Genomic DNA, 26926 nt, shown 5'->3' on the forward strand with positions numbered 1-26926 from the left:
GGGTTGTGTTCAGCATTGTTTTATGACTCCTCGTCGAGTCTCTCTTAGGGCTTGCTTTCATTTTGGTTGTTTCCTAGCTAACTTTTGTACTTGTACCACTTTGAGCCTAGCGAACGGCTTTTGGGAAATGAGATGACTTTTGTGTGAGATGTTGGGACTGATTTGAGGATATAATGAAGCCTTAATGGCTGGAAAAGTAAGAATTTTAGGGGAGGTGCTGCCCGATTTTTCTAGGTCGTTTGGTTCCTTTAAGTTGGATTTGCCTTTTGGTAGAATGAAAGACTTTTGGGTTGTTTGCGCCTAGGTCTTCATGCTACCTTTTCGTTTCCATGGGAATCATGTTTTTGCATTCTTGCACTAGTATTTATTTGGCAAGGCGTACGACGTGTAGTCGAGCCTCACATGTGCATTCTGTTTACTCGATTCTGGAAGTAAAACCTTCAATTGGTTTATTTTGATTATTTTAGGGTTTCTTGGCGATTAAGGCCAATCTGAAGTGAAAACTTTTGAAGTTGAGCCGGTGAGTGTACCACTCCCCTCCATTGCTATTTAACTTGATTTCTGCTCTGCAATCTGTTTATTTGTTCGAGACGAGGGTGTACTTTATCACACTCGTTCTCTAGTCTGTTCATATGCCAATTTACTATGTAAAATTTGAATCTGTTATCTGTGTCTGCATCTGTTCGGATTTCTATGACCTATGAGCTCAATCCTGTGGCTAAGTTATTCGAGTCGGGCCGGCAAGGGCCTGGACGATTAGATAACGAACCACGGTAGTCTGTTCGGGGATTTTTGGGTATTGAGACCCTTGATTCCGGTATACTCGAGTATTACCATTTCTGTTCGGTTACGGTGAGCGGGCCCGGTAAAGGGGTGTTTGGTGGACGGAATTCGGTGTAAAGAGGGGTCTACGGACGCGTTGGTTCTATATGCGTTGACGGAGAGTCAACCGGTTTGGATCAAGTACTGCGCTGGAAATTTGGCTCCTGAGAGCCACCCGTATCCTTCTGATTTGAATCATTAGTTCCTTTGCTTTACATCTGACATGTGTATCTGATTTGTTAAATGTGAAATGCCATGACTTTATTGCTATCTGTTTGGTACCTCATTGAGCGCAAGCTCACCCCATTCTGTTCCTTTTGTTTTCCTTACAGGAAAAATAAATACTTTTGGACTGGATTTGATAATCGGTTGCCGACTTGAGCTAGTTGGACATATCTTTTGTATAGCTCATGTATTAAAACCCTAAATGTACTTTTGGTCCGTTTCTCTTTTGGATTTGGCAAACCGTACATGTATCCACTTTTGAATCACTTTGGTATGCCCCTTTTGGGAAGTATATGCTAACTTGTGAGATGTAAATATTTGCTTGACGTTTGGTTGGGTTTTGACGTGTCGGTTCCTCTTCATGGCCGACTCCGACTTTATTTTTTCTTATTTTGTGGGTTCGACTGGTTTTCACGCGGTTGTATGACCCGAAAAGTATTAGATCGCGCTAATCTGATCCGTAGTCCTTGCGAGAGATGGGCAGGCAGTCCGCCAACCCCTTTGGTTCGCCTTGGGGGAAAGTGGGGCTGTTACAAGTGGTATCAGAGCCACTTCGCGTGGTCTCTGCGCGGAGTGAGACTGGGCCAAGTGGTGTTGTGGTCCTAATTTCATGAATATGTCTAAGTGCTCGTTTGAGCATAAGTTATGAACCGGGCATGTGATAAGTGTACGAATCATTATCATGGGACTCGAGGAAGTTAGGTATGTATGTCGGGTAGGAATCTTTAATAAGGATGGTTTGCTCTTGGGACCGGCCGGCTCGAGTTGTGAATTATCTTAGATGGGATTCTTGCGCCCGGATACGAAAGATATGAGGGCCTAGGTTAGAAAGGATTTGGTGAACTAGAAAGGCCATTCCTCGGTGGATCGTCTATGTTTGTACTTGACTTAACTGGCTGTATATATGTGTGTGGCTTAATTTTGACCGACTTGTATATATATGTTGTGATCATGTTTGCAATGTATAAATGTGTGTTAATGTGAAAGTTTTGCGTATTACTTACATGCTTTGATACTGCTTTGGTTTAGCATTCTTGCCTAAACCGAGTGAAACTTATGGAAGGAACACGAAGTGGTCGGGGACGTGGGCGCGGAACTAGACAACCCACGCCGGTTAGGGAAACGGGGGAAACCTCTACTGGACCCAATCCTGAATCCCAAATAGACCCCAATGTGCAGATAGCTGCCGCTATGCAGCAAATGACAAACCTACTAGCACAAGTAGTACAACAACAGGGCCAAAACCCAAACCCTAACCCCGGGAACCCTGGTAACCACGTCGAGAGCGAGGATAGAGCTCTCGAACGTTTTCAAAAGTTTTCCCCGCCAAAGTTTATTGGGGGACCCGACCCCGACGTTGCTGAGAAGTGGCTTGAGAAAATGGTTGATATATTCGCGGCCCTACACTACCCTGACGAAAGGCAGGTCACTTTTGCCGTGTTCCAACTGGAGGGAGCTGCCCGTTCCTGGTGGAACGTAATTAGACAGAAATGGGAGCGGGAGCAGACGCCTAGGACTTGGGTGAACTTCATCCGAGAATTTAATGCAAAGTTTTTCCTTCCTCTAGTCCAGGAGAGGAAGGAGGACGAGTTTATCCGGCTCCGGCAAGGGGCTCAGACTGTGGCGGAATATGAGAGTCAATTCACCCGTCTATCCAAATTTGCGCCCGAACTCATCACGACCGAGCAGCGGCGAATAAGGCGTTTTATCCAGGGCTTGAACGTAGAAATTCAAAAAGATCTGGCGGTAGCCCAACTTAATGCCTTTAGTGATGCGGTGGAAAAAGCCCAGCGCGTTGAAACTGCAGCGTTACAAGTTAGAAACTTCCAAGCAAGAAAAAGGGGTTTTCCGGGGAGCAGCTCAGAACAAGCGGATAATAGTACAATCTCTAAAGTTTGCAAGGGAAACGGGGAAGTACGGCAACCAGGGGTGTCGCGTGATGTTCCTCAGGGAGGACTGGTCTCTGCTACTCGTGGTCCCTGTGGATATTGCGGAGGGCCAAGTCATACGGAAACAAATTGCTGGAAGAAAGAAGGAAAATGCTTGCGCTGTGGAAGCGCTGAACATCGGATTGCTAACTGTCCAGCTCGCCTGCGCGAGCGGAGAGGGATTCTGCCACCGACCAAGCCCAATTCTCAGCAACCCGCCAAGAACAACCCTGGACAGACGAAAGGAGAAGGGACGGGATCGAAGGCACCAGCTCGAGTATATTCTCTAGAGCAGCATCAGGTCCCTGACTCGTCTGAGGATGGAGAAGGTATGGTCCGTTGGGTACTTTAGACTTGATAGATTCCGTTAATAAGAAATTTCGGGGATGAAATTCTTTTAAGAGGGGGAGAGTGTGAGAACCCGTAAAACCCTAATTATTTTCCTAGGGTTTATTACCCCTTAATTGCATGTTTTCTGCATTTTCTGGCTTAGAAATATTTTCTTAGTGGATTTTATGAGCAGTTATAGTTTTAAGATGATTTTTCTAGCATTGGTGAATTTTTAGAAAATTAAGGATATATATTGGACGTGGGACCCACTAGTGCGAAAAGTTCGGAAAAATTCGGCCAATAAGGTTAAGTTTCGGATACTATGGAAAATTTATCGGGTGTTAAGAGATAAGTAGTGTGTGTGAAGTGATTGATGTGAGAGAGAAAAGAAAGATAAGAATGCATTTAATGGAGGTGACAAGTGTCACTTTCCTATTGGTTGGACCTTAAGAAATACTATTCACATTCTTGACTTTTTTGACCAAAGGATTAAATATCCAAAAATTGCACAAAATTCACCATTTTTCTCCTCCTTATGGCCGGCCCTCTCTAAGCAAGAAGAAAGAAGAAACTCTTCAACTTTCAAGCTTCTACTTGGTGCAAATCACCCAAAACATTTGTTTACATCCATTTTTAATCCATAAAACCTTTCCTTTTAGTGATAATAAGTGTACTAGTGAAGTTGTTTTGAAGCTCTAAGGTGGCCAACCTCTCTACACCTCTTGTTACTTGGTAAGTGATGCTTGAACCCTCTACTACACCTAATGATGGTTATATGATGCTTAATGGTGGCATGAGTGAAGGAATATATGATTTATTTCTTGATTTGAAGAGTTTTGGTGAAGTTTTTATTTTATTGGGAATTTTTCTGGTTTAATATGAAGGGGATGTTGTGGCCTTGTATGATGAATGGTAATGGCTGATAATGACTCTATGAGGTGTATTGGATAAGAAAATGCAATCAATTATGGATTTGGATGGAAAAATGGAAAGTTAGGGTTTATAAAATCCCAATTCTGTCCGGTTTTAGATCATAGGGTTAGAGGCAGAATTAGATTTTGCTCAAAACATAAAAGTTGTAGGTATTGATGTGTATCAGGTGTCTATAAAATTTCAGGGCATTTGGATTAGGGTAGAGTGAGTTATGACGAAATTACTGTAGCTGTTCTGCTTTGATCAGAATGCGAAAACTGAGTTTGTATTTGGCTATTTTGACTGGAATTGGTTTAGATTTTGAAGTTGGTGTCTTCTGATGAAATGTTACTGGATGTCTTAGCTATCATATGCCTTTGGAATTTCGGCATTTGGACTTGTATAGACTGAGTTATAGTAATTACAGTTTTGTGTGATTTGCAAACCTGTTTTGGGAATTCTGGTATTGTATTTTGCATATTTGACCTAGTTGTGTTAGGAACTGGATTGAGTGACCTTCTACATTGTTGTAGCTCTATTTCTTGGCTTCGAAACGGTGGGTCTTACACCCCCATCCGATAATCGTAGTGAAATTGACGCCATTACCGCAAAATAAGGGCAAAACAGTTTTTCTATTCGGGGCCAAGACTAATGCTATTTCTAATTTCTGGTTTGCTATCATGCTTATTTATGCATATGAGACCCTATTGGGGTTGTGTTCAGCATTGTTTTATGACTCCTCGTCGAGTCTCTCTTAGGGCTTGCTTTCATTTTGGTTGTTTCCTAGCTAACTTTTGTACTTGTACCACTTTGAGCCTAGCGAACGGCTTTTGGGAAATGAGATGACTTTTGTGTGAGATGTTGGGACTGATTTGAGGATATAATGAAGCCTTAATGGCTGGAAAAGTAAGAATTTTAGGGGAGGTGCTGCCCGATTTTTCTAGGTCGTTTGGTTCCTTTAAGTTGGATTTGCCTTTTGGTAGAATGAAAGACTTTTGGGTTGTTTGCGCCTAGGTCTTCATGCTACCTTTTCGTTTCCATGGGAATCATGTTTTTGCATTCTTGCACTAGTATTTATTTGGCAAGGCGTACGACGTGTAGTCGAGCCTCACATGTGCATTCTGTTTACTCGATTCTGGAAGTAAAACCTTCAATTGGTTTATTTTGATTATTTTAGGGTTTCTTGGCGATTAAGGCCAATCTGAAGTGAAAACTTTTGAAGTTGAGCCGGTGAGTGTACCACTCCCCTCCATTGCTGTTTAACTTGATTTCTGCTCTGCAATCTGTTTATTTGTTCGAGACGAGGGTGTACTTTATCACACTCGTTCTCTAGTCTGTTCATATGCCAATTTACTATGTAAAATTTGAATCTGTTATCTGTGTCTGCATCTGTTCGGATTTCTATGACCTATGAGCTCAATCCTGTGGCTAAGTTATTCGAGTCGGGCCGGCAAGGGCCTGGACGATTAGATAACGAACCACGGTAGTCTGTTCGGGGATTTTTGGGTATTGAGACCATTGATTCCGGTATACTCGAGTATTACCATTTCTGTTCGGTTACGGTGAGCGGGCCCGGTAAAGAGGTGTTTGGTGGACGGAATTCGGTGTAAAGAGGGGTCTACGGACGCGTTGGTTCTATATGCGTTGACGGAGAGTCAACCGGTTTGGATCAAGTACTGCGCTGGAAATTTGGCTCCTGAGAGCCACCCGTATCCTTCTGATTTGAATCATTAGTTCCTTTGCTTTACATCTGACATGTGTATCTGATTTGTTAAATGTGAAATGCCATGACTTTATTGCTATCTGTTTGGTACCTCATTGAGCGCAAGCTCACCCCATTCTGTTCCTTTTGTTTTCCTTACAGGAAAAATAAATACTTTTGGACTGGATTTGATAATCGGTTGCCGACTTGAGCTAGTTGGACATATCTTTTGTATAGCTCATGTATTAAAACCCTAAATGTACTTTTGGTCCGTTTCTCTTTTGGATTTGGCAAACCGTACATGTATCCACTTTTGAATCACTTTGGTATGCCCCTTTTGGGAAGTATATGCTAACTTGTGAGATGTAAATATTTGCTTGACGTTTGGTTGGGTTTTGACGTGTCGGTTCCTCTTCATGGCCGACTCCGACTTTGTTTTTTCTTATTTTGTGGGTTCGACTGGTTTTCACGCGGTTGTATGACCCGAAAAGTATTAGATCGCGCTAATCTGATCCGTAGTCCTGGCGAGAGCTGGGCAGGCAGTCCGCCAACCCCTTTGGTTCGCCTTAGGGGAAAGTGGGGCTGTTTCACGCAATCTCGGGAGATTTGCTATATCTTGATGTAGAAATGTTTGAATTGAGTTCTATTTTTTGCGTTTTAAACTAGATTCACAGAGCTATAAACCGTGTAAATTTCAGACCCTGTTTCTGTCTGTCCAATTTATGGTGATTTTTCAAATTTGACTGAAATATTGTACCTGTTCTGTCTTCCACTGGATAAAGCAGCAACTTGCGACTTGAATTCGACTGACTTGCGTTCCGAATCTTACAATATTGTTTTCTGGAAAGTTATAGCCCTTTGAATGTATTTTTCAACGGTATAAATTTTTTTAATTTTAGACTTAAAAAACTTGAGATATGATTTTCCATATAAGGTTGCGCGGAATTGGAAAATCCTATTTTTCTAGTATTGACCTTACTTTCATTTCCTACTTCAAATTTGGAGTTGGTCAGTCATTGTAGGTAGGGCTTTGAGGTTGTTCATGCCTTTAAGACTAATTATTACCTTTTCACTCCGAGGTCACCTCTTTGCTTTGCATTAATGGTTCTTTTGACTAGGCATATGGCTCGTAACCGAGTCTCACTTGCGAACTCCATACTAGGTCTTGGAGTCGAGACTTAAGTGTTTATCTTGATTGTTATAGGAGGTGCCGACGATTAAAGCCACACTTGGGAAGGAAACTTTTGAAGTTATCCTTATTTGAACTGGTGAGTGCACCACTCCCCTGAGTTATTGCTAAACTGGTTTTCTGTACTTGCAACTTGCTATGTGAATATCTTTCCTGACAGTTTATCTTGTATGAGATGAGGGTGTACTTTATCACACTCGTTCTCTTGCCTGTACTAAACGAACTGGAATCTATTACTTGTACTTGTTAGGCACTTGAACTTGTTATTTGTACTTGTTATGCGATCGTTTGGAAGTGTGTCCAACGATCGTCCTGTTAAACTTGATCCTTGTTAAACTTGAGCTCAACCTCATGGGGAGTTAATTAAATTGAGCCAGCAAGGGCTTGGTCGAGATAATTGACAATCCTTGGGTACCTGTTCCTGGGGAATTTTTGGGTATTGAAACTCTTGATTCCGGTATACTCGAGTATTACCATTCCTGTTCCTGTTTGGCGTTCGGGCCCGGTAAGGGGGATGTTTGGTGAACGGGGTTTTGGCGTTAAAGTGGTGTTCTACTGGACTGGTTTCTTTATTGAACGTTGACGGAGGGTCAACGAGGTTGGATCAAGTATAGCAACGGGGATTTGGCTCCTGAGAGCCACCTGTATCCTTTACATTGTGATGTTCATTCATTTCTCGTATTTGATATGAATATGTACCTCCAAAGTGCTTTCTCATGAATTCTACTGATTCTACTGTTTATTCTGTTGGTACCTCATTGAGCTTTTAGCTCACCCCGTTCCATTATCCTTGTTTTCCTTACAGGGAACCATCTTTTGGAACTGCAATGTTTTGAGAAATGAGTTGAGTTGGTCAGAAATTCTTTTGTTCTTTTGGTATAACTCCTCGACAACTTGGAAACCCTAAATGTATCTTAATACAATGTTTCCTTTTGGATTTGTAAACTTACTAATATGTATATTTAAAATGTTTCCTCATGTTTATGTAATATATAGATATTCGGGAATATACATTCTTTCATTGCAAACCAAGTGTACTTGTACGTGGTTAGATCCTACGTGGCGGCGGCCCTTCCATTTCGTCGTGATTCTTGTAGTTTTATTCCGGTCTTGATGGAGGTATGACTGAGTCCCGGCGAGAGCTGGGCAGGCGGTCCGCCGAACCCTTTGGTTCGCCTTAGGGTGAGGTGGGGCTATCACAATTATCGCCATTATTTCTATTCTCCTTAGCCATCTTTTCGTCATCCGAATTGCCCGACTCAACTATCTCTAAGATAATATGGAATCCTAGTGAAGATAGTTGCAAAGTTTATTTTTGCAAGCGAGTTTGGTTCCTCAAATACTTTGTAATTTTTTCAATTTTTGGGTTAAAATCCAAATCACCTTTTTAAGATCGGGTCATACACCAAACACCTAAGCAAGAAAAATCAAAACTAAAAGTGAAGAATTCGAAGTAAAATAAGATTAAAAAATAAAATAACAACAACTAAAAAAGAAAAATTAAGCGTCGTCCCCGACAACGGCACCAAAAATTTGATCGACAAATTCCTACAAGCGCACAAGATCGATCATAGTAATAAATTACTTGGAATATTCCAGGGTCAAACCCACAGGGATGAGTTAATTTTCTACTTTAATTATTTTAAAAAATAACAAAATTTAAATTGAAGAAGTTGTATTTTTTTAACTAAGAAATACAATAATAATCAATTCAAATAAAGTAGTGTTGAAAAAATAATAGATGCAAGCCTAGGATTTCAGGTTTTAATCTAGAATTTGAGTCAATTATCTAGTTAATTTCTTATCAAATGTGAACGCATCACATAATTGTATTTTAGATTATCTCTCGATACATCTAAAGTATGCCTAATTAAATCCTACGTCTCTCTTGAGATCGCAAGTAATCAATTAAACCCATTAAGAACTTGGGGAATGTATACTTACATCCATATCAATTTCAAATATTTATACAAGACCAACTCGTACATAAAATAGATCCAAACTTAAACTGTACACGATATAAGCCATCCAGTCACGTGAATAAGCAATCCAAGCTTTTCTTCACCTTGAGCCCTGTGGGGGGGGAAATAAAATATTTTTGGGGTGAGCTAAAAGCCCAGTGAGTAACCAGTAAAATCAGTAATCAAATAGTTTTCACAAAAATTCATTTCATTGATGTCATGGTTCAGAAATCAGATGTATGTATTTTTGCTCTCGTGAGCCAGTGAAATCATTGTAATGTTTTAGAAGTTCAATAAGTAACCGGGGGTAAAAATGTAATTTTGTTACAGGTCAACATTTGCACAGTGAGAGTAAAACAAAAGCAGAAAATGACACCACATGGTAATTCCACAAAGCTCAATGAGCTAAAATCTCAATGAGGTTCCGAACATGAAATTTCATAACAAAGCCAACACATTAACCATCAATAATCAATAATTCAAGAAACATTTACAATGGAAAGCGATAGTAACATATTCATTAAAAGGATACCGCTCACATGGAGCTATTCATTTGTTCGTTCCCCTGACATTTCCCCTTATTCCTCCAATTATTTGAAAATTTCATTTTTATAAATAAACCCTCGTTCATCTTTTTATTCGTTCATCCCCTTTTCCGGACGTTGACCGGACTCCACCCATCCGACGTTGGCCGGACTCCACCCATCCGGACGTAGCCGGACTACAAGGTAATACTCGAGTATACCAAATTCACCCAGGGTCACCATATCGCCCGACCGAGTCCGCTTCTGGCTCGAGTCGATCTGTAACGAAGGGCAGTGGCCAGTTCAGCCAAAAGGCTTACATCATGCGCAACTAGCATTTAATCATTAATCATTGAAAATTCATATTTATTTAGGTCGAGTGCGATAAAGTACACACTCGCCTAGAAAACTCGTTTTAACAATCATCGAAAGTACTTAACACATTTTCAATTAATAATGACAAGCCAATAAGTCAAGAATTACAGCAACCAAGGGACACTCATATGCAAGTACGCATGATATGCAAGAAAACAGTTCAAAAGTAACTTTTGGAAACAGTTTAAAAGTAAATAATGCAGGAAACGGTTCATAAAGAACTTCAGAAATAGTTTGAGGTCACTCACCTCAATGGCTCAGAAATCATCCATCATGTATCATTGCCTTGCTCAAACCCAAGTCTTAGATCACAAACTCAATGCAAACAAATCCTTTAAAAGTTCGGACAGCACTTCCCCTACATTTGCTAACTTTTCCAGCCATCATGGCTTCATTATTTCCTCAGCCAGTCCCAAAGTCACACAAATAAGTTCATCCAATATCCACTCAGCAAGCTCCAAGTAGTACTAGTACAAGTCAAGCTAGGAAAAGTCCGGAAATGAAACTTAAGCTCAAAACCAGAAAAAACAGTTTTGACGTCATTTTGCGGTAATGGTACCAAAGGCTCTACGATTGTCGGATGAAGGTACAAGACCCACCGTTTCGAAGCTATGGAACAGGGCTACAACAATGTAGAAGGTCACTCAGTCCAAATCCTAGCACAACTAGGTCAAATGTGCCAAATACTCAACCGGAAACACCAAAAAACAGGTTTACAAATCACATAATGCTGTAATTACTATAACTCAGTCTATACAGGTCCAAATGCCGAAATTCCAAAGGCATATGGTAGCTAAGACATCCAGCTACATTTCATCAGAAGACACCAACACCTAAATCCAAAGAAATTCCAGTCAAAATGGCCAATTACAAGTACAGTTTTCGCATTCTGATCAACCCAGAACAGCAACAGTAAAATCGGCATATCTCACTCTACACTAATCCAAATAACCTGAAATTTTACAGGCACTTCAAACTCATCAATACCTACAACTTTCATGTTTTGAGAAAAGTCCAATTCGGCCTCTAACATGGTGCAATAAATTCGGGCAGAATGAAGAACTACAAAACCTAATTTTCTGAAATTTCTTCCAAAACAGAAATTGATTGCACTTAATCACTTTTTCCACCTCCTAGAGTCATTAAACATCATTTCCAATCATCATACATGACCACCCAATCATATCCCTATGAAAACAGAAAAATCCCCAAAAATAATAAAACTTCACCAATTCAACCAAACTCAAGAAATAATCCATGAAATTGCATCTTATAACACCACTAATCATGAATTGAACATCATTAGAGGAAGGAGAGGTGTTCATCCACCACTTACCTTAGCAAAACAAGAGGGAGAGCTACTTGTCACCTTAAGCTTCCAAACAATTTCACCAAACAACTCACTATCACTAAAAGAAGAGGTTTTATGGAGTAGAAACTAGATCAAGCAAGTGTTTTGGAGGATTTGAGCTAGATAATTGCCAAACTTTGAAGAGGTTTTTCTTCCTTCTTTGCTAGAGAGAGAATCAGCCAAGAGGTTGAAGACAAGAATGAATTTTGTGTGATTTTTGAGATATTTAAGCAATTGGTCAAAAAGTCAAGAAAATGAATAGTAAGTCATGAGCTATTTCCAATACAATGGTGACACTTGTCACCTCCATAAATGCAATCTTATCTTTTCTTTTTCCTTTCACATCAATCAATTCACATCCTCTACTTATCCCTTAACACCCGATAAATTTTACACAGTATCCGGAATTTAACCTAATTGGCCGAATTTTTCCGAACTTTTCGCACTTGTGGGTCCCACGTCCGTTATATATTCTTAATTTTCTAAAAACTCTCCAATACTAGGAAAATCATTTTAAAACTATTTTTGCTCATAAACTTTATCTGGGGAATTTTTCTAATCAAGAAAATGTAGAAAAGGCGGGCGATTAAAAAAAAATATAAACCCTAGAAAATTAGAAAATTTCCGGGTTCTCAAACTCTTTTTTTTTCGGGGCGTCACATGATGGATGATTCTGAGCCATGCAGGTGAGTGACCTCAAACTATTTCTGAAGTTATTTATGAACCGTTTCCTGCATTATTTGCTTTTAAACTGTTTCCAAAGTTACTTTCGAACTGTTTTCTTGCATATCATGCGTGCTTGCATGTGAGTGTTCCTTATTTGCTATATTTTCTTGACTTCATGACTTGTATTATTGATTGATAACGTGTTAAGTGCTTTGAATGATTTCCAAAACGAGCTTTTTAGGCGAGTGTGTACTTTATCGCACTCGACCTAAATAACTGTGCAATTTTCAAGGATTTAATTATTGAAATGCTAGTTGCGCATGAATGTAAGCCTTTGGGCTGAACTGGCCACTACCCTTCGTTACCGATCGACTCGAGCCAGAAGCGGACTCGGTCGGGCGATATGCTGACCCTGGGTGAATTTGGTATACTCGAGTATTACCTTGTAGTCCGGCTACGTCCGGATGGGTGGAGTCCGGCCAATGGTCGGATGGGTGGAGTCCGGTCAACGTCCGGAAAAGGGGATGAACGAACAAAAGGATGAACGAGGGATTCTACTTACAAAAAATGTATTTTCAAACGATTGGAGGAATAAGGGGAAATGTCAGAGGAACGAACGAACAAACGAATAGCTCCATGTGAGCCCGTATCCTTTTAATGAATGTTACTATCGCTTTCCATTGTAAATGTTCCTTGAATTATTGATACTCCATTTTAATGTGTTGTAAATGTTGTAATTGTTTCTGGACTTATCATTTGATTTATGACATCATTGAAATGAACTATTGTGAAACCGATTTGATTACTGATTTTAATGGTTACTCGCTAAGCTTCTAGCTCACCCCAAAAATATTTTATTCCCCTCCACAGGGCTCAAGGCGAAGGAAGGACTTGTAGTACTTATTCACGTGACTGGATGGTTGATATCATGTATAGTTTGGATTTGGAATCATTTGATGTATAGTTGGGAATTGTTTCCGCTTCGCTTATGACATGTAATTATTGGGGAATTTGATATAATATTTGAGATTTATATTGTAATTTAATTGAGGAATTTAGTGAGCAAATGAGTCCCGGCGAGAGTTGGGCAGGCGACCCGCCGAACCCTCTGGTTCGCCTTAGGGGGAGGTGGGGCCGTCACATTATGCCCATTAGTTTACTTGAGATTCTTCATGTGTTTGGTAGTCGTTATGCAATAAAAATCATGTCCATGATCTCTTGTCGAGATGGACTATGATTCGTAGCTAATTGGTTAAGTACTCCCTCCGTCCCATTGAAACTGTCATACTTTCCATTTTGGTCTGTCCCAAAATATTTGTCACATACTTAAAATGGAAAACAAAAAATTCTCTTGTTTCAATTTTTACCCTTCAAGATTCCCTCATTCTTTACTTTTATTAGTGGGGCCCCTTGATTTTCATTTGCTCTCAATCCAAGTTGCAAGACAGCCGTGAGATACACACAAGGTTTAAAGTGATGCGTGAGAATCACTCTCTGTTGGCGGATTGCATTTCTTGTAAGTAGCTTTGGCCCCACATGTCATTTTTGTCTTCTTGACCACTAATGACCACACATTCTAGTGGCAAAATCGGAAAACAAATCTGAAACTTAATACTGTGCATAAAATGTTCAGCTCCCAAAGCACGACAAAGTTTTCGGGACAGAGGGAGTAGTTAGTTCCATAGCTTCATTAAACAATCACGGTCAGATTCGTTATTAGTAGGCCGAAGGGTTAAGCCTAGTTCTAGTTTCCAAATCAGGTTAGGTTACTTATTAGTAGTTGCCTATAAGAAGGGTTGCGTTCTCTTGTTAAAAAAAACCAGATTACTATCAATAAAAATTTGAGAGCAATTCTCTTGGCTTCTTGAGGCTACTTTGAATGTCTTAGAGTGAAGATCTAAGATTTCAATTCGACTTATCAATCAAGGACCGCGCTTGATTGTGGCGTCTACTTCCAAACTTGAACAACTTGAAACCCAAACTTGTTCTTCCGGCTGTTTGTTTCTTGGACTTGCCGAGCATATTAAAAAAAAAAAGAATAGAACATAAGAATATGATTTCTTGATCTGTGAAAAAGAAAAAAGAAAAAAAGGAAAAAAAAAGAAACGAATCCTCATTGACAAGAAACATAACTCGCAAACTTGAAACCAAGTTGACTTGGATTGTACCAAATCTAGTTGCTTAAAATTCTTGCACAACTTGGATTAAGTTTAGCTGCTTGGAGATACACTTGGGAAAAGCTTTGAAATAGTGAATTACTTTCCTAAAAATGTGGACCCAAGAATTGTTCAAACCAGTTTCCAAATCACAGCATGTCTTGTTGGGTAGAGTTTATCTAGGATTCTGAAAATTCTGCTGTTTGAGTTCTTTGCTGCCACTTTAATCTCTGAAATTTTTTTCCAAGCTTTGAATAACCTATTGAGTCGTGTTTCCAGCCTTTTCATTGTCTCTATATAGTCTGCAACTGGGATTCCAATTTCCAGTTTGGGTAGTTCTTTCCTAGTCACAGTGTGAGGACCCAAAAAATTTCTTATTTTTATCCAATATTATTGATTTATTTAAATATTTATTCACCTGTTTTCTCCAAATAATTTATTTCAACCATTCTAAGTCCATTCATATGGAACAATGTCTTTCTTGTGTTTTTAAAACGTCCCGTTAGCAAATTTAATTTTCGGAGGTTCGTTTAAGTGAGAAATAATGCATGTGTTTCGAGGTGATGTTCTATTCGAGAGTGTAATTATCTTGGGGAAATTTAGAATGATCAATAGTAGATTAAAAAAAGTTAATTAAGAAATTAAAGGTGAATGAGTTCTAATTAAGTGCATACTGCTCACACGTCGTTAGTTTTCCGAAAGACGTGCTGATACAAATTATTGGAGATTTGAGGAAGTAATACTAGACTCATATGAGGACCTACGAATTTACTTATTTTAAACTCCTATTACTAGCTTATTTAAATATTTAATTGGCCGTTGCTCCGAATATTTTATTCCAACCTTTTTAGACCCAATTACATGAAACTATGGCTTACATGTATTTTTAAAATGACTTGTTACAAAAATTTATTTTTGGAAAGTTCGTTTAGTGAGAATAGTGAATTCGCGTTTGGAAGCAATATTCGATTTAAGGGTACAATAAGCTTGGAAAATTGGAGACTTGTACATTAGTCTTGAAATAGGTATTTTTATCTTTAAGTGCTTAAGTATTAGTTAGTGATACTATCGTTATAAGAATTTCTTGGAATTTTCACTTTATCGCGCATGAATCGGAAGTACGCGTTTTCACGTGCACGATTAATTGAGGGACTTTAGATGCTTATTTTTAGACCATTAAGAGTGAATAATAATAGTATGAATAGAAGTGCATTAGAGGTTTAGTGCACAAGTGAAATAAACTCGAGAGAAAACAAGCACGAAACGCGCGCGAGGAGAGAGTTGACTTTTGGAGTATTTTGAGCCACACACTTAAGCTTCTCAAGGAAGCTTCATTTTCAGCACAACACACTCTCTCTCTTCACTCAAACAGCCGGCCAACCAAGTGGAGGAAGAAGAAGCCAAAACCTCTTCAACAACTCACTCATTTCTTGTCCAAATCATCTCAAAATTTTACCATAACTTGCAAATCACTTGGTGATCATATTAAGCTAGGAGAAGAGCTTCCTTTCCACGGTTTTCTTGAGCTTCATTGGACCAAAAATTTCTGTTTTAGTCATCTACTAAGGTAAACAATGATCAACCTCTTAAATCTTAGTTTATGGAAGTTATCTTGCACTTATGAGCTCATAGATTCACATGGGTAGCTTTATATTGTTGGAAATCTTGTGAGTGAGTTCTATGAAATCCCACAATGGCTTGATGAACTGATTTGATGAGATTTGATGTTAATTATGTTGGATTATTGCTTAATCTAGTGAAAATAAGTTGTATTGTGGAAGAAAGCTCAAAGGAAGTGAAAAGGAAATTTTACCGTTTCTGCCCCTGCTATTTCCGTGCACTTTGGTGCACTTTTTTTTGTGCTCCAATTGAATTTTTTTTTATGTAGATGTGTAATATAGGTTATTTGGAAAGTTTCCACAAAAAAATTACATGGTTTGGATGAGCAAATGTTGAGATTTCGAAATTTTACCAAAACTAGAATTGTGACCCGAATTGTTCTGGCAGTGATTTTCAAACAACTATAACTCTTTGTTCCGACATCAAAATTGAGTGCCGTTTGTGGCACTAGAAACTAAACATTTCCAGTTTTCCAATGGTATAAAGTGTATGCCATGATTCCACCTGAGTGAGCCGTACCAACCTTGTAAAGTTGCCTGTTTTGTTTCTCGTCTGTACTGGAAGCCCTGTTTTGAGCTGTGAATTGATGCTCAAATATGAGCTAGTTGTGGATAGAATTTTAAAATGATTCCTTCTAAGAAATTGTAACCTTATGAATTTAGTTTTTAACTCCACTGACCATGCTCAATTCTGAGTTGAATTGAATGAATTGTGGCCAGTTTTTCAGAGCTGTCTTCGTGAACGAAAACCCTAATTCTGGACTGATTTATAACTAATCTTGATTTGGGACTTGTTATTCAAAATCCTTGGTGTGAATCACCTACCAAATGCATCTTGGATGTTTCCTAGACTTTGTCCTCATAAATGAATCATGTTTGAGGAATGTCCATTGGCCAAATGTTTGAGAAAAGAAAAACTAAAGTACAAGGCAGATTTGCCTTGGAAATTCTTGGAACTTTAATGGTTTTGTTAACTGACTTCCCATGCGAGTTTTTGCATGAAAATTTATAGAGGAATAGCCCTTAGATGATAGTATAATACTGCTAACTTTGGTGTCATTTCAAGTTCATTTAGATGTTCAACTAAAGTACCAAAGCTCAAGCTTTAAACCTGGAAAACCCCTGTTTGAGGAGGAAATTTCAGTGACTTTGAGCCACTATATCTTGGTGCTTAAAACTCCAATTCTTGTTCTGCTTGTTGTGTTGAAAATTTGATTGTAACTCTAATTGAGTTCCAAATTTTAGAGCCTAGTTTGAATTGTGTGAATTTTGCCGAATTTCTAAACTTTGCCGAAAATCAGCCCAAATATGTCTTAGCATTCCAAAATAGCCACTTTGAGCCACATTTTGAATGTCATCCATTTGGAATCATGGAAAAGTGATTTCTAGAAACTTTTAGTTCTTTGCAAGTAGTTTCCAACAGTACCAAATTTTCCAATTTTGGACTTTTAGAGAGTTATGATTTTCCCAAGAATGCCCCTAAATTCAATAATTCTTGACCTTTTGTAAAATTTTCGTGCGGGAACATTTTCAAAGAATCTGACCGTATATCCATCCAGTTCTTGGCCAGATTGGTGGTGGAAATTGAAAAAAAAAAAAATTTGGATCTGTCACTGCCTCGAATTCGGCCAGAAATCCGGCCGGATTGTGATGTGTCATGCTTCAGTTCGTCTTCGATCAATCGTTTGGAAATTGATTTACATGATTTCATACTTGTTTCCATCCAATGAATTTAACGATAAAGATTAGATTTGTCGCGCCCCACTTTTTGAGGTGTGAAAGTAGTGTGTAGGAGATGTATGTGAACGTGTGTGAAAGTGAAAATAAAAGACCGTGGGATTGTGAAATGCGACGGTTTGGCCAAACAAAGGGTTTTAGATAGAAAAGGGGTCGCCACTTGGTATAGAATTAGGGTGTACCAAGTCACCCAAAAAGTGATTTTTGTTTTTGGAAAGAAAAGTAAACAAACCCTTTTTTAGGTATACGTAACCAAAGAAAGGGATTGGGGGTCACATTTGATAAGGGAGAAGGCAAAGGCAAAGCCTAAGGCACTCTCTTACCCTAGCCAAAGCTAGTTGCGTGACTTAGCCCTTCTTTTCCTAATTCTTCTACCCAAAGTATGTGTTGCATGTTGGATATGACTAATGGATGCGAAAAAAAGAAAAATGCAATCCTAAATCTAAAATGTCTCTTATGAGGCTTTTTGGTCCCAATCACATGAGTTGTGATGGCCAATAAGGAAAACTCTCATAGAGGTCACGGGTAATGCAAATGAAGACCCAAATATGAGTGCAAGTGTGAAAATGTAAGAAGAATGCAAAATAAAATAAAAATAAAAATACAAATGTAAGTGCAAGTGTGCAAATGTAAGAAAAGTGCATGTGTGCCAATTGAGAAAATAAAGGTGTTTGTGCGCAAGTGGATGAAAATATGATATAATAGTAGTAAATGCATAAGTGCAATTGGGTGCAATTTGTGAGGTAGAAAATAAATAAGTGATAGGGAAAGAAGAGAAATGTGTGAACATGGCATGTGGATTGAGAAAAAATATAAGTAGTGAGAGAATGTGGATGAAGAAAGTGAGGAAGTGATATGATAAAAATGAGAGTGCACGAACCTAGAGGAATGCATCAAGTCGGGTACGGGAATGACTCCTAACTTTGTGATTTTAATTTTCCCTTTGATAGAGGGAATACAAGCGTGCTAAGGCTTAGAAAAGCCACACTCGTCTATATCCCATATTTAAGGAAGCAAATGTACCTTATAACTAGCACGGAGATGCAAAAAGCCTAAAATGAAAGGGAAAGGGTTGGAGGGGCATGCCAAATGCTAGAAAACTAAGAAAAATGCATGAAATGTAGTGAGACATGCAAGTATGTACTAACGAGAGGGGATAACCTATTGGGTCTAGCATTGGACTAGCCCTTTTCTAAAATTCTCTCACAAGCATTGGACTTGCGAGAGCTCGAGGGGAAAGACCATGGCCAGCGTTGGACTAGCCACGGTGACGCATTCATCCATCACATTCATCTATGACTATAGAAAGCAAGTAGACATGCCAATCACCTATAAACACGTAGCACATAACACTTAGCATGCTCGACTAAATGCAAGAGCCTAATAAAGCAAATTAACACGTAGCAACAAAAGCAAGCAATCAAGCTAACGAACCTATTACATTTGCTAACTAAAACAAATGGGGAAGAGGAAAAATGAATAAAAATGCTCTCCAAGCTCTATCTATTACAAGCCAAGAGGTGTACACATATCCCATAAAAGAATAACTTAATAAAAGTAAAAGTAAATGAAATAAATGAAAGGAATTAAGGAAAGGCAAGAAAAGCAAAGTAGACATGCAATTCTCACTTAGCACGTTGGATCACATAGAGGAGAGACAAAAAAGGATAAAAGAAGTTATATCTCCCCGTTTGTGATGTTAGTAAAGCGAACAAGACTTAACTTGGGCTAGAGTCACCAAAGAAAGAGATAACTTGGGCTAAAACCATCAAAGCAAGGGATTAATGCACCACTTTAAAGATAAGTAGAATAAAAGGCAAAAAGGAAACTCAAAACACCTTAGAAACTTCAAAAGGGGTACTAACAAACCACCAAATTCTTCCTTAATTGCGACTTAAATGTAGTCAAAAGATGATTAATTTCAAAGGAGGTGGATTATTGACCAAACTTCTAAGATAGAAGAACTTCTAAAGACCCAATTGCAAACATTAATCAATCATTCGAGTCCAATCGAAACATTTAAGAACTTCAAAGGTCCCAAAAATAATAAAAGGCCAAATAACGGTTCAAATTGCAATCAACTTAGGACTTAATTGCAAGAGATTGGAATGCAATTGGGCCTTTGTAGCATTACTAGAGACTAGAGGGAGCAAAGTATAATTTTGAAAACCATTTTTGCATGCAAATGCATGTAGAGCTACGAAACATTGCCTGTAACAAAAAATCTGATGAAAACTTTCTGCAATTCAGCACTGAACATAATCAAATCCACACACAACTACCACACAAACCTCTCACTTTGCATCATGAAACTTGTAGATTTAAGCATCAAAAAGTCGGCCAACAAACATGCAAAATCTGAACAGTTCAAGAAACTTCATGCAAAGCTTACAAAACATTTCTGCAACAAGAAGAAATTGTCGACAGCCAACTAAAACTTCGGGACCCCAGCGTTTCAAATTCAGATAATGAAACATAAAGGACCCACACGAACACTAAACTAATCAGATCGGATCATGCACCATTAGATAGCAGAAAAACAAAAGACTAGGAACCAGATTTCTGTCATTTAATATCAGGACCAGCTTTAACTTGGGTGTTCTGCTATGAGCAGAATTGTTGCAATAAAAATAGATCTTACTTTGGGTTTGACAGAGTCATTTTAGGTTCAAAGGTCACACCCAAAAAGGCTTCAACAAATTGCAGGAAGAACAAGTGAAAGCGAAAGAGGAAAAAAACAGCAAGACCAAATGAATGCAAGCTGTACGAAATGAAACAGGAAACCAACGGAGGGCCAAATGAATAGAGAACAAACCAACAAATCACACGAAAATTGAACTCAGCAATGAAAGTTTCTAACTTTTTAGCAAATCCATCTCTGTAAGCCAATAAACTTGACCAACTCGACCCAAATGTAACCTTATCCGATGGCACTTTCCGATAATAAGCAACAGCAATCTCCCATGCTCTCAGGAAAAGAACATAAGCGTACAAACCCCCCAAAAATAATCATCACTCCATACAGATTTTCAAGATAGTAATGAAAAACCATGCTGATGCAAACAAAACATGAATCAAGAAAAGCCATAGCTACCTTCAATCGGAATTTGATAAACCGTGAAGATGCTCGCTTGAAAAAAAAAAGGTCCGGACTTTGGAAGACACCTTTCTAGTTTGCTCTTTTCCTTCCTTTCCTGTAGGTTTCTGACTTACTAATCCCTTGTTTTTGCCGTTTCTTTTCTTATCTAGCCGGCCCACTCTCAGCTGCCTGTCTCTCTCGTTGTTCTCCCTCTCTCGAAGCTGCTCCCTCTCCTCTGGTTTTCTTTCTTTTCCTCAACCCAGCCGTCAGCTCCCTTGCTTCTTGCTCTTTCCCAGAACCCTCGTTTTCTCTTGTTTCCCTTTTCCAAGCCGTCCCTCGATGCCTGTTCCTTCCTTTCTAATTTCTAGCCGTCAAGAAGTTTTCTGGGTTTTTCCTCTCTCAAACCCTCGCTGTTACCCTCTATCCCTTTTCTGTCCTAGTTGCCTTTCTTTTCTGGTTTCTTTTTGGCTCAACCTCACGACCCCCGTCCTCTCCCCAATATCTCAGCCGTCATTTACCTCTTATTTTTTCCTCATTCTCCCCAGATTCTCACAGCCGCCCCCTTCCTCCTCTCAGCTTCATGGCTTTATATAGACATCAGCCACCCCTCAGACCTAGCATCTACGGTCCCCTTTTTTCTGCATTTTTCTGTGATCGTCCGGGAACCCTTGGATGGCTTTTGCTTCCGGAAATTTTAGTTGCCGGATGAAGGGTCGGATGGCCTTGTACCATGCCAATCTAATGGAGCAAAATATTGGGCAAAAATGACCGGAAAACCCACTGGACAAAACTGCATTTTTTGTTTCTTGCATGCTGCTATCTCCGCGTTCTTTTTTTTTTTTTAATTTAATAATAAATTTTTTTTAATTAAATAACAATGAATTTAAATCTAAAATAACTAAAGCATATTTTTGTGAATGCTTTTCTTTTCCCGATAAATTCTACGCTAAAAAGACTTAAAAATAAAAATAAAAAACTAAAAAATAAATAAAAATAAAAGTAAATAAAACTACAACAAAATTTTGGTGTCTACAAGATTTTTCTTATGATTGTTGAACCCCACTTTTGAGCCTCGATTTACAAGAAAATTTAGGCTCGTCCTCACGATATTTTCTAGATTGTACATGTGTGCAATCTTCCGTGATAATTGGGATTTATAAGTGATAGTTCATTATTAATTGCTCAAGCACACAAGAGGACCTTCAAGAGAATCCTACGATGGATGTTTAAACCCTCAAGAGGGCATTACTTCTTTGTTTACTTGGTGAGTGTCAAGTATATGAGTACTTGATACATGTTTAACTGTTATAAATGATTGGAGATTTTGAAAATGGAGTCGAGTGTGTACTTTATCGCACTCGTTCTCATTTGAAATGAATGGAATGAAATATATTGAATGATATTGAATGATTGAATGAAATGAAATGGTATGCTATGGCTGCATACGTCACTGGAGTGAATCTCCTCGACTTACAAATGTACATGGGGGATGCCCATGTGATGCCCCCACTTCTCCCAAGGGCGAACCCTAGGGTATCGGTGGAACGCCTACCTAACTCGTGTCAGGACTCGAAAATACAAAACAATAATAACTATATAAACCAAAAGAGTACTATTTACATCTTCAAAAGTAGATATCCAAACAATCACATTACCCTAACCAAAATAGAAAGTAGACCTGAAGGTAGGTTCTTATACAGATCACCAAAACAAGAAGAAATGTCTTAGTTGTCGAATTATTACCCAACCAAACCTAACTATACTAGTGATAGTGCCAAAAGTTCCCCATGTCGGCCCCTGTTAAGAAAAACAAAAAGAAAGAGATAAGCTATATGCTTAGTAAATAAACGGGGGTACAAGCATAAATTACACATTAAGACGAGCAAGTACGTCACAAGGATGTCAAATCACAAGTATAAAAGTAACAACACAGTTACGGATACAGGTTGGCTCCAAAGCCAAGTCATTTGCCATGCGTGCCCTCCTGTCGACACTCCGTCGACCACATATAAGGGTCCGTAGAACTCCCACTTGTACTCCCGCCGTACACCTTATCACCCTCACTGGCCAATCACCTCACAAATTGGCTCGAGCAAACGAAACTAAATTGAACTCGATTCACAAGCTCGGTTCACAAACTTGATTCTTGAGGTTCAACACCAAAATAATTTATATAGATATGCGTCTCATAGATAAACACAGGTGCAAATTAGGGTTTAGGTCGAGTGTGATCAAGTACACCCTCGCCTAAGTATCCTCTCATCCACATCAAAGCACATATGCAAGTTATACACAAAAATGGCCCGAATACTTACTCACAGAACAAGAACAGCAAAAATGCAAAAACCGCGTCGCGAATGATAGCTAGTAGGCCCCACTGGCTCCGTCTAGCTCCCCACCGGATGAAATAGAAGATTGCACCACATTATTTCACAAACAGCTACTCACATGCATAAATCAAGAAAAACGGCAAAATGGTCACACGCACGAGCGGAAACGGCAAATGGCCGTCAAAACGGAAACGGCAGATTTGTCGTCCCAAACGGTTTTAACTAAAAGTTAGGCTAAGAATATCAGATTAAGGTGTATGTGACACCATTTTGAAGCTAAGAAGAAGGGCTACAACTTTAATGAAGACACCTCAAGCCAGATCTCAATGGAACTAGGAAAAAATGCACAAGACAATCCCAGTCGTTTCAATTCAGGTTACTGAATAGGCCCTGTTTGAACAACTATAACTCATGACTCAGAGATCGGAATCAAGAAATTCCAGAGGAGTTGGAAAGTTCATTTATAAGTCTATAACTTTTGTGTTTTGACCACAAGCTGAATGTCGCGCCCCATTTTTTGAAAAATAAAAATGATTGTTTTTGTGATTTTATTGGTTTGGAAAAAGTGAATTTTTTTTTTTTTGATAAAAAATAAAAATGGGTCTAAATGGGACTTTTGAAAATGCGACGATTTGACCCAAGAAAAATAGTTTCAAAAAGGGTTTTTTATATGAAAAATGGAGTCGCCACTTGGTATAGAGTTAGGGTGTACCAAGTCACCCAAAAAGTGAATTTTTTTTTAAGGAAAAAAGTAAGAAACCCTTTTGAACAACTCCTAGTCCACGCAAACAAAGAAAAAGGTTCGGGAGTCACATTTGACGAAGGGGAAGGCAAGGATAAAAATCCAAGGCACCCCTTCGACCTAGCCAAGGCTAGTTGCGTGATTTAACCCTTATTTTCCTAAATTTTTCTACCCAAAGTATGTATTTGCAATTTGGACAAAGACTAATGAATGAGAAATGCAATCCTAAATCTAAGAAATGTCTCTTATGAGGCTTGTGGTCCCATTCACATGAATTGTGAAGGCCAATAAGAAAGACCTCATAGAAAATCGTGAACGATGCAAATGAGGACTCAAATAAGAGTGTAAGTGTGCAAAGTGTAGAGAAGGGCATGTGTGCAATTTGAAAGTGTTTGTGTGCAAATGAATGAAAATATAAGTGCTCGTGTGCAAGTGAACAAAAATAGTAAATATATATAAGTAAAAAGATAGGTGCAATGTGTGAGGTGAAAAATAAAGAAGTGAATAGGTGTGTGAATATGGCATATGGATTAAAAAAATTTAATGAGGAGAATAATGAGAAAATGAAAATGTATGAATTTAGAGGAATGCATCAAGTCGGGTACGGGGATGACCTCTAGTTTTATGATTTTAATTTTCCCTTTGACTAGAAGGAAAAACTAGCGTGCTAAGTGTGAGGACCCGTAAAAACCCTAAATTTTTCCTAGGGTTTTAGTCCCTTAAATTGCATGTTTTCTGCATTTTCTGGCTTAGAAATATTTTCTTGGTGGATTTTATGCGCAATTATAGTTTTAAGATGGTTTTTCTAGCATTGGTGAATTTTTAGAAAATTAAGAATATATATTGGATGTGGGACCCATTAGTGCGAAAAGTTCGGAAAAATTCGGCCAATAAGGTTAAGTTTCGGATACTGTGTAAAATTTATCGGGTGTTAAGAGATAAGTAGAGTGTGTGAAATGATTGATGTGAGAGAGAAAAGAAAGATAGGAATGCATTTATGGAGATGCCACATGTCATCCTCTTATTGGTTGGACTTTAAGAGTTACTATTCACATTTTTGACTTTTTTGACCAAAGGATTAAATATCTAAAAATTGCTCAAAAATCACCATTTTCTTACCTCTTATGGCCGGCCCTCTTAGCTCAAAGAAGAAGGAAAAATCTTCAACTTCAAGCTTCCATATGCTTCAATCTTCCACAAACAAAAGTTTAAGTTAGTTTTACTCCATACAATCTTTCCTTTTGGTGATATTGGTTGGTTTATTGAAGCTTTTTGGAAGAGTTAAGGTGTCCATCATCTTCCTCTCTCTTGTTATTAGGTGAGTGATGCTTCAACCTCTTCCCTATACTTAATGATGGTTATATGATGCTTAATGGTGGCTTGAGTGATGAAATATATGATTTATTTCTTGATTTGATGAGTTTTGGTGAAGTTTTTATTTTATTGGGAATTTTTCTGGTTTAATATGAATGGAAGGTTGTGGCCTTGTATGATTAATGGTTATGGCTGATAATGACTCTATGAGGTGTATTGGATAAGAAAATGCAACCAATTTTGGATTTGGTGTGAAAATTGAAAAGTTAGGGTTCATAAAACCCCAATTCTGTCCGGTTTTGGATCATAGGGTTAGAGGCCGAATTGGACTTTGCTCAAAACATGAAAGTTTTAGGTATTGATGTGTTTGAGGTGCCTGTAAAATTTCAGGTCATTTGGATGAGTGTAGAGTGAGTTATGCCGTTTTTACTGTAGCTGTTCTGTTTTGATCAGAATGCGAAAACTGCGTTAGTAATTGGCCCTTTTGACTGGAATTGGTTTGGATTTTGAAGTTGGTGTCTTCTGATGAAATGTAGCTGAATGTCTTAGCTAACATATGCCTTTGGAATTTCGGCATTTGGACTTGTATGGACTGAGATATACTGATTACAGTTTTCTGTGTTTTGCAAACCTGTTTTGGTGATTCTGGTTTAGTATTTGGCACTTTTGACTAAGTTGTGTTAGGAACTGGATTGAGTGGTCTTCTACATTATTGTATCCCTGTTCCATAGCTTCGAAACGGTGGGTCTTGCACCCCCATCCGATAACCGTAGTGAATTTGACGCCATTACCGCATAATAAGGGCAAAACAGTTTTCTATTGGGGGCCAAGGCTAATGCCATTGTTTGAATTTCTGGTTTGCTATAATGCTTGTATATGCATATGAAACCCTATTGGGGTTGTGTTCAGCATTGTTATGTGACTCGTTATCGAGTCTCATTGCATTTTTTTACGTGTTCTAGGGCGTGACGGTGGTTCACGACATTCTCCTGACGGAAGTGCATGAAATAGCACTTAATTGATTGGTGAGTATACTACTCACTTAAATGTTATTATGTGGCTTTGCTAAATGTATATGTGATGCCTTGAAGGCTTACTTGGATATTGTAATTGATTAAGGTGAGGGTGTACTTGACCGCCCTCACCCCTTTTGATAGTATCACTGATTGTCCACTGTTTCACTGTCTTACTGAACTTGATATATGAGTTATTGCAATTCATTTTATGGAAACTGATTTGGTGTTGTTTGGACGATGTCCAACGACCTTACTGTATTACTGAGCTCAACCCCGTTTGGTAGTCAATTGGATCGAGCCGGCGAGGGCTTGGTCGTGAAGATTGAATTGCCACGGGGACTGTACTGGGGAACCTTGTGGTATTGAGACCCTTGGTTCCGGTATACTCGAGTATTACCAAAAGCTACTGAATTGGAGTGCGGGCCCGGTTGGGGAATGTTGGGTGGAAGGAATGGAAGTAAAGAGTTGTCTACGGTTGGTTATTATTTAACATTGACGGAGGGTCAATGAGGTTGGATCAAGACATAAGCGTGGAAATGGGCTCTTGAGAGCCGTCCGTATCCTTTCACTGATGTGATTTATTGCTTATTTGCATACTTGAACTGAACGGTTGTGCTTATGTGATCTTAGCTGCTATGGTGGTTGTATTCTCACTGGGCATATAGCTCACCCCGTTTCTTTTGTTTTCCTTACAGGAATATGACTCTTTTGGAATGAATTTTGGTTAAATGGTTGCCGAATGAACTAGATGAATGCCTCTTTTGTATTGTATATAAAATGGGACCCTAAATGTTTCATTAGGGCCGTTTTCACTTTTGTTTTGGCAACCCACATATGTAGTGACTTTTGTATCACTTTTAAAGGCCATTGTGGCTTGTAAATGGTTAATGTTATGTTGTATATGTTTTCGAGGTTTGGTTGGGTTTCGGACGGGTCGGTTACTATTCG

The sequence above is a fragment of the Coffea arabica genome, chromosome 6c, assembly GCF_036785885.1.
Source record: "Coffea arabica cultivar ET-39 chromosome 6c, Coffea Arabica ET-39 HiFi, whole genome shotgun sequence".
Taxonomy (NCBI): Eukaryota; Viridiplantae; Streptophyta; class Magnoliopsida; order Gentianales; family Rubiaceae; genus Coffea; species Coffea arabica.